This window comes from Panthera onca, chromosome B2 (genome assembly GCF_046562875.1).
Source record: "Panthera onca isolate mPanOnc1 chromosome B2, mPanOnc1 haplotype 2, whole genome shotgun sequence".
NCBI classification, from domain to species: Eukaryota; Metazoa; Chordata; class Mammalia; order Carnivora; family Felidae; genus Panthera; species Panthera onca.
In genome coordinates, this window is record NC_138343.1 from 73,261,690 (window position 1) to 73,270,486 (window position 8,797).

Here is an 8,797-nt window from a genome sequence, read left to right on the forward strand (position 1 = left end):
AGGGAGATATGGGGGGGTAGGGGGGGACCTAACTGATTTGGCAGGCCAACTGAAGCTGGAATCCTTCATGAACTAGGAAAACTGTTGCTGGCCTTAGGGTACAGGTGGCCCTGTATATGGGTAAAGAGCACAGTGTCTGACAGAGAAAATAATGCAATGGTAGCTGTGACAGAGAAAGTTTTTTCAGAATAGAGGCAGTCAACTCTGTTTTTTATAAATAACTAGACCCTGTAGCAAAGGGAAGGAGCCCCAAAAGCCCCATAGCCAGTTGTCAGAGACCAGCTTGAGAGTAAAGAGAATACTGAAGGATGATGAACCACTGAGGCAAAAGAATGAAAGGACCAAGACTGCCACAGGGCTTAGGGCAGAGACATTGAAAACTGACCCAAACCACATTATTCTCTACTCTGATTAGTTATGTGTGTGCCCAAGATCACTAAGAAAACATGCATACAATTTTCCTAGAATGCCACTTTGATTCCTTTCAATTAATTACCCTTTTATTTCTAAAACTCTGTGTTAAAGTTACTAGAAGTTGTTCTTTAAGAGAGAGAAGAGATGCCAATTTATTTATGATATATTGTCAGCTATAAGATGTAGACTGATTATAGAAATATTAAAGAAAAAAGAGACTGGCTTAGAACCTATAAAATATTGTACCTAGGTTCTATCAGTTCATTTCATGGTAGTGTTTGGATGAATATTAACTTGAATGAGTCATCTAGGATGCCATGTACCCTAAAAACGTTCCCTACTGATGCCTAAACAGACGTCATCCCAGATGGGACATTGATGTACCGGTAAAGTATATAAAATTATGTCAAACAGGCAAAACCTTTTTTAAGGAGGGCATGGGATATATTTTTTTTAATCCAAGTATCACACAGTGTTTAATTCTTGCCCCTAGAGAAATTAAATTTGGATGAAGTTATTATGACTTGTTCCCAATCCTTTTCTTTGAAGTTACTCAGTTTATTTTTGTGATACTCTTTACTATTACCATCACCATTGCTTTCATTTTGCAGTCTCTTAGAATTGCTGACAATCCAAGCCAATGGCCCTCAACCTAACTGCACATCAGAATTACCTGAGAAACTTTTGAAAAAATATACACCTAAAATTCAAAAGCTTAATGACATACTCTTTTGGCTAGACTGTGGAGAAAATCTCAAACATTGTTGGTGGAAATTTAAAAAATCATTCACCCCCTATGGAGAAGAGTTTGGCAATATCTATCAAAATGCCTTTTGACCCAGAAATCTGACTTATAAGAATTTACCCCAAGGTATACTGCTATAATTACGAAAAAAAAAAAAAAAGTTTTCACTGTTGTAAATTATTATTCGTCATGGCAAAAATTGGAAACCACCCAAGTCTATCCGTAGGGGCTGGTTGAACGAACCCTGCTATGCCCAAACACAATACAGCACTATTTTACAGTAGAGCTATATAAAAAAGAATGAGGATCACCCCTGAGAATGAATATGGAGTGGAAAAAAGCAAGGTGCCAAAGAATGTGCTGTTTTTTATATATCTACACCTACATAAATACATAATTGTTTATTTTTTCTTTTTTAAATATATTTTTTAAGTTTATTTATTTTCAGAGAGAGAGCATGAGTGGGGAAGGGACAGAGAGAGAGAGAGAGAGAGAGAGAGAGAGAGAGAATTCCAGTCAGACTCCACACTGTCAGCACAGAACCCAAAGCAGGGCTCAAACCCACAGACCATGAGATCATGACCTCAACCAAAGTCAGACGCTTAACCAACTGAGCTACCCAGTCTCCCCTATAGTTGTTTATTTTGACCAAAAAAATAAAAGCAAAAAACAAAAACAAAAAATAGAAAGGATAGATCAAAAGAATATATGTGGTTCCCTATCTGGGGTCAGCAGGAGAAGGAAGGGAGTGGTGACAGGAATTGGAAGGTACATGAGGCTTCTCTGAGTACAACGTTTTTATAGTTGTGGAAGTTTTGAGCCCTGGAAATATTTCATATTTTCAAAAATAAAATTATATCAATAATAATGAAAAAAACCTAAAATTTAATTCAAAGAGAAACAAATGAGCTCAGTTTTATATTACAATGATAACACAACTTTTAAATAACTCTTGAACGCATTTCTCTGACTGTATACCCTTAATGAGATATTTTCAAGGTAAAAAGAACAATAATATCATAAACATTACTTAGTAGGATTGTTGTTGAGTCTTAAAACTATTCTTTTGTGTGTACTGTAGGATAAAACAAATGAGTAAATATATTGGTGGTTTAAGATTCAGGGTTCTCATTGTGGGAGAAGCAATGTATAAATATGGAATGGGGAAGGTAAGGAGAAGCCCTGAAGTGTGGATTTTTAGTGGAGTTGTCATCATGAACTTATGATTTTAAAAATATTTTTAATTTTTTTGAGGAACCTCCACACTGTTTTCCAGAGTGGCTGCACCAGTTTGCATTCCCACCAACAATGCAAAAGTAGGTGATGGGCATTGAGGAGAGCACCTGTTGGGATGAGCACTGGGTGTTGTATGGAAACCAATTTGACAATAAATTTCATATAAAAAAAAGAAAGAAAATAATAACATTTTTATCTCAGATAAATATATTATATCTCAGATATATTTCCTATCTCAGTCAACCAAAGGGGCTCAGAAACAATTTCATCCAGAGGAAATGAACATTTTAGTACCAAGATCTTGGTTTTAAAACACCTATGTTCACTATTGAACAGAACCAGTGTTCCCTGGAAAAATGGTTGATTCCAGTTCAGAGACACAGAACATACAAAGTGAGCCTGGAACATCTTATGTGAGAAAACAAAGTAGTGTCCAGAAGATCATAAGTACACATCAAAAGAACAAGGCAGCAAGTATGAAGGGCCAAATGGATTTTAATGGATTTTAAAAATCCACGAGTACATGGAGGTATTGGAGGAGGGAATCTTTTCTTCACAAAAGATGCCAGCTAATAAATGTAGAAGGAAAATAAAATTAGGAAATTACCGTTTTGCAGTCTCCAGTGTGGCTCAGACAAGGGTCATCAATGCATGCTGAAAGTCCCGCTGAAAGTGTGTTCAATATAATATTAACACAGTATCAAAATATCATCCCATACATTATTTATTAATTATAAAGGGAAGAGGGCACTTTTAAAATAATAAAAAAAAAATGGTAGACATAATCTTAACCTAGTGACCAAACTTAGCACAAAACTAGCATATGTTATGTGCTGGAGTGATACAACGGGATGGGCACAATAGAACCTGTGTAGTATTCTTACTGAAAAGGCTTAACCTGACTGTAATCGTGAGAATAAGATTCAGACACGTTCCACAAAACAATTACCCTAAACTCTTCAAAAATGGCAATTTCATGAAAGGTATAACATAGGTAGAAAAATGCTTTGCACTAAAAAATTCTAAAAAACAGGACAACTAAATACAAGGTGTGTAATCTGTGATTGGAGTCCAGATTTTTTTAATTAGCCAAAAAGTACATTTCTAAAAAATAAAACAGGCAAAAAATTACTGGAACAATTGAGACAATTTGAATATGGACTGGTCATCATATTCACTGGAGTATAAATCTTTTATTTTAAATCTTTTCCTTTACAGGCACCTGGGTTTCTCAGTTGGTTAAGTGTCCAACTGTGGCTCAGGTCATGATCTCATGGTTTGTGGGTTCAAGCTCTGCATCAGGCTCTGTGCTGACAGTTCAGCTTGGAGCCTGAGGTCTGCTTCAGATTCTGTGTCTCCCTCTCACTCTCTGCCCCTCCCCCATTTGCCTTCTGTCTCTTCCTCTCTCTCAAAAATAAATAAAAATTTTTTAAAAAATAAAATAAATCTTTTCTTTTAGAACTCAAATGATATGATTTGTGTGCAATGGGTATCAAAGTTTCAATGATCAAACATTAATATTTAAACATATAGCTATTCTACAGCATTTCATTTAATACTTTTAACACTGGTTAGAGTGTTTTATATCATAATGAAAATATAGTTTCAAGTGTAGAGATTGTTTTACATTTGGTAAACATAAAAGCTGAGGCTTATATGATTTCTCCGTTTCTCTCTCTGCCCAATCAACTTAGAATAATTGTTTTACAGCTAGTCAACCACATAAAAACTCGCCACAGAAAGCAAATTAAAAAGTAACCACAACCAATAAACCAAAGAAGAAAGTAAATTGAAACAATTCATGCATATGGACAAGGGCCTTGACTTTTTAATCATTCTTTTCCTGTAATAATTAGCACAAGGCCTTTTATAGGACTGGTGCTTGTCATAGCTCAAGACTCAGCCAGTTAACTAACGGTACAGGGTACAACATGGGGATACAATTTCCAGGACATGGAATAAAACAGAAAAGCACTAATGATGACTAGAGCACAGAAGAGAGCTCCCAGTGATAGATGCTACATCCCAAAGTGTGGGTCAAGCACGATAAAGACTTGGTGCTCAACTGTCCCCCTTTTTTTGTATACCTTCGGCAGACATCAGTTTTTCATTGCCATATTGTTTCCCGTTGTCTCGCTATCTCTTTCAGTCTACCACTTTTCAAAGTCACCACAAATAATAAATAAAAAATGCATTTCATATGAAATTTTAAAAAGACTGCAGTTTGAAAATTCTCTTGTTTCAGATTAGGCTAGAGTTGCAAGCGGAAGAGGGGCCATATTCCCACAGCTTTGGGAGGAAGCTTGCCAGGCTGTCAACCAGACAGGGATGAACAATGCTCAGTAACTTTCAATTAGAAAGTTAACTAAAGTATGGAAGAGCAGCAAAAAACAGTTTCCTTCTACATTGCAGAACATATCATGTCCTCAAAACATAATATGCCAAATGCTTGTCTGGTTGCAAACTGAGTAAGAGCAAGAGGGCTGCTCCCATTTCAAAAAGGCAAGCTACTGATTGGGATAACAGAAAGTGAGTCTGAACCAGATGGCTACAAAGAAGTTTTCCTGGGGCTTGGTGGTATCTGCTAACCTGTGGTGTTTGAAATACCTTCAACGGAATTCTTGATTGTGGTTTCCCTGACTCCTTTATAAATAACACCCATGCTTTTCCACTCTGAAATTCTACCATTATCAATTTTCTTTCAAAACTAGTCTTTCAAGAACAAGATAGGGCATACAGTAAAGCAGTTTGAAATTACATGTAAAATGACATGTTTTTGAGAAATGTGTATGCAGCACTTTTTGTTTGCAAAATATTTTTTATTGCAAACATTCTATCTAATAATTCTTCCTAGTTATTCAGGGTCTGGCTCACCCTTAAATTACCTATGTGAAAAACAAGACAGGTAAATTTGATTTGAGTTAGCTGAACTTTGCATGCCTCCTAGCCAATGGAAATTGAAAAAGCTTGCACAAATTATGCAATAAAATCAATCATCCAGTCATGATTAAAACCTTCAGCCTCTAAAGCTGTAGCTCAACTCATTGAACCATTCAGCCTTCATAAGGATTTTATTACTTTGTAATATATTCATTTTTTTCTTGAAAAAATTAAAGTCTGCCTTTCAGCTTCCATGGTAAAGTGTATAGTTGTCAAAATTACAGTTGTTGACTATTTGAGAAATAATGAGACCATTTATTTGCTCTGTGTCTTCTCTCTTTTATATTCCTGATATTGCCATCTTTTTTCTCACAACTTTTAAATATAAACATGCCCAAGATTCTTCAATTTTATGAACTCTCCTGATTCTATGACCCCATCGATATATTACTTTATTATTCCTTCTCATTTCAGTCAAACTTCACAGTCTTAATTCTGGCACTACCCAATAACTTTTCAATCCACTGAACTTTACTCTGTGCCCCAACCAATCAACTGATAAGTTATGTTCAAGTGTATCAATAGATCTCCATCTTGAATAACTAAAACTTTATACCAATTGCTGTACAGCATAGTGCCTATAGAATTGTACTGTAATGTGCACTTTAAAACTTGTTAATAGAGAAGCCCCTGGATGGCTCAGTCAGTTAAATGTCTCACTCTTGACTTCAGCTCTGGTCATGATCTCACAGTTCATGAGATAGAGCCCCACTTCCAGCTCTGCACTGTCAGCACGGAGACTACCTGGGATTCTCTCTCCCTCTTTCTTTGCCCCTCCTGGTTCACTCCTGGGCCCTCACTCTCTCAAAATAAAAAAATAAACATGAAAAAAAAATTGTTAGTAGAGTAAATCTCATTCCAAGGTTGTTTTTTTTTTAAATTAAAAAACAATAAAATAAAGAGTTACAAATAAGTTTAGAGGTGACAGATATTACCTTGATGGTACCGATGTCTTCCCAGGCATATACACATGCCCAAACCCCTAAAATCATATACATTAAAAATGTGAAAATTTTCATATATCGGTTATACTCACTAGAGCTGTTTGGGAGAAGTATATCTTATAACCTTAATTATTTCCGACTCCAAACGGCACTTTAAGACTTCATTCATCTTTCTGGATCTGACTGATGCATCAGACTTTGTTGAGTTCTCTTTCTTGGCTCTCTATTTTTGCCTCTGTCCATTCTTTTTTCTCTCTTTCATGAACTCTGCCTGATCTGTATCTCTTCAAAATGTTGGAGTTTCTGACTTCTATCCCTGGTCCACTGCTTTTCTTACGGTAGAGCTTCTCTTTGGACTGTCCTCCACTCTCAGGATCTTAACTATCTCCTGTATGCTGGTGATTTCCAAAACTAAATCCCTATCCATGATCTTTCCTCCAGATTTCAGACTTATATTTACAAATGCCTGTTAGACATTTACAATCTTGTGAAATCCACTAATATTCAAAGTACAATTTACCCTCAATCCTGCTCCTTTTATATTTCATGTCACTTAATGAATCCATATTTACCAAATCTTAAATCTGAGAGCTCTGCTAGCCTTCTCCTTGCCCTTACCTTCCATGTTCAATTAATCAACAAGTCCCTGAAATTATATGTCTTAAATATTTATTAATCTTCTCTTCTCTGCATCTACTATCACTAACATAGTTTGGTTGTCTCTGATCATTTTAATTCTGTTCTAGTTGAGTTTCTTGTTTCTAGTCTTGACTTCTTCAAATTTGTTCAGTGCACTAAAGCCACAATAACCAATGTAAAAACAAAATATGACAACCATTCCCCTTCTTACAGTCCAAAAGTTTCCCTATGGCTTACAGAATAAAGTCCAAGCTTATAAGGGTGGCAAAAAGGACTTTTATAACCTGGCTTCAATCTACCATTGCCAAAAAAGATGCCTGCTTCACAATTTATTTAGCAATACCAAATGTTTATAATTTCCCATCCACATGGAACATTATCAGCCTTACCTCTTGGTTCTGTCTGGAACACTCTTCTGGTCTTTACCCTGTAGCAGTCATTAGTACCATTCACCACTATTTTGAAATATTCTCCTCTGGGTACATGGTAGGATTGTACTCCCTACGCCACTGAGGTTAGCCACAATCACGTGATTTGTTTTGGCCAGTGAAAAGTGAATAAACAATGTGTGTCACATCAAAGCATAAGCCATTATGGAGCAAATGTGTGATTTTCTATCTTTCTTCCTCCTGTCATGGCAACTAGCAACATTCCAGATGATGGACTGTCAGTTTCAGTCCCTGAGTAAGGAAAATGTCCTGAGATGGACATGAAACGTAAGGGAGCAATGATCCTGTGTTGTTTTCAGCCCTTAAGAATTTTGAGATATTTACCACTGCAGCATATTCTAACCTATCCTGATACATACTTATTCTAATTTTTTTGAATCTAATTATTACTATGCTTCAAATTTTACTTGGTTATTACTTCCTTTCAGAAAGTTTTTCTTGACTTTCTAGGGTATTTCCTTAACTATCAAGTGAGAATAATAGAGCTGCTGTAGGTTTAAAAGAATTAATTCACATAAAATACTTAAAATGCTAATTTATCTAGATGTTAGCTTAATAATATGTGCCTATTTATGTGGTTACTATTATGCCATAACTGTGTCAGTTACCTGATTTCCATTTCTTTCTATTTTTTATTTTATGTATATACATAACTCCTATATCCTTTATAAAAGAGCAATCTAGCCAATATATTTCCCCAAATATCTTTCTTTATTAAAATGCCAACATTATAATTGCCAGTTTCAGGACTAGTTATGTCCAGAATAAAAAACGAGATGGTGTAGACACTGTAGTCAGGCTCCAGCTATACTGGATAGCCAAGGTTTTTCATGCAGCTAGTATCTCTGAGCTTTAATTTCTTCAACTGTAATATAGAAGTAGTAATGTGCAAAGTTTTTTGGGAGGAGGAGGATTGAAGTAAATCACACGTACATAGAATTTAACATATCTGGTACATAGTAATTTTTCAATATGTGATTATCATTACTAGTTACTGTTATGCTTATCATCCACCATCACTAAATCTGTGGACAGGCTGTTGTTCTGGGGCTGAATAGGTTGTAACTTTGCCTTGCCTCCACTAAAATTTTAAGACTATGAGTTATCAAAGAGCAGGTATCCCCATTGCATTTTATTTATCCAGAATGCCACATATTTAGCTCAGTAAATATATATATTCAATTCAACTGACATTTTAAGCAGATGTCTTGCTTACTAACCCAAACTCATAAGTCATCATGTTGAGGACAAAGTTAGGGTTATATTTGGAGATGGCACAAATCCCAGTTCTCTCGCAGCTGGGAGACAGCCACCATTGGCATGCTACTGGTACAAAAAATTGCCCCTTCATCTGACCTGTAGGGAGTTGCCAACTATGATGTTGCTGATTGTTCACAAATACTGAGCACACATTTGTATCAGGAGAAATG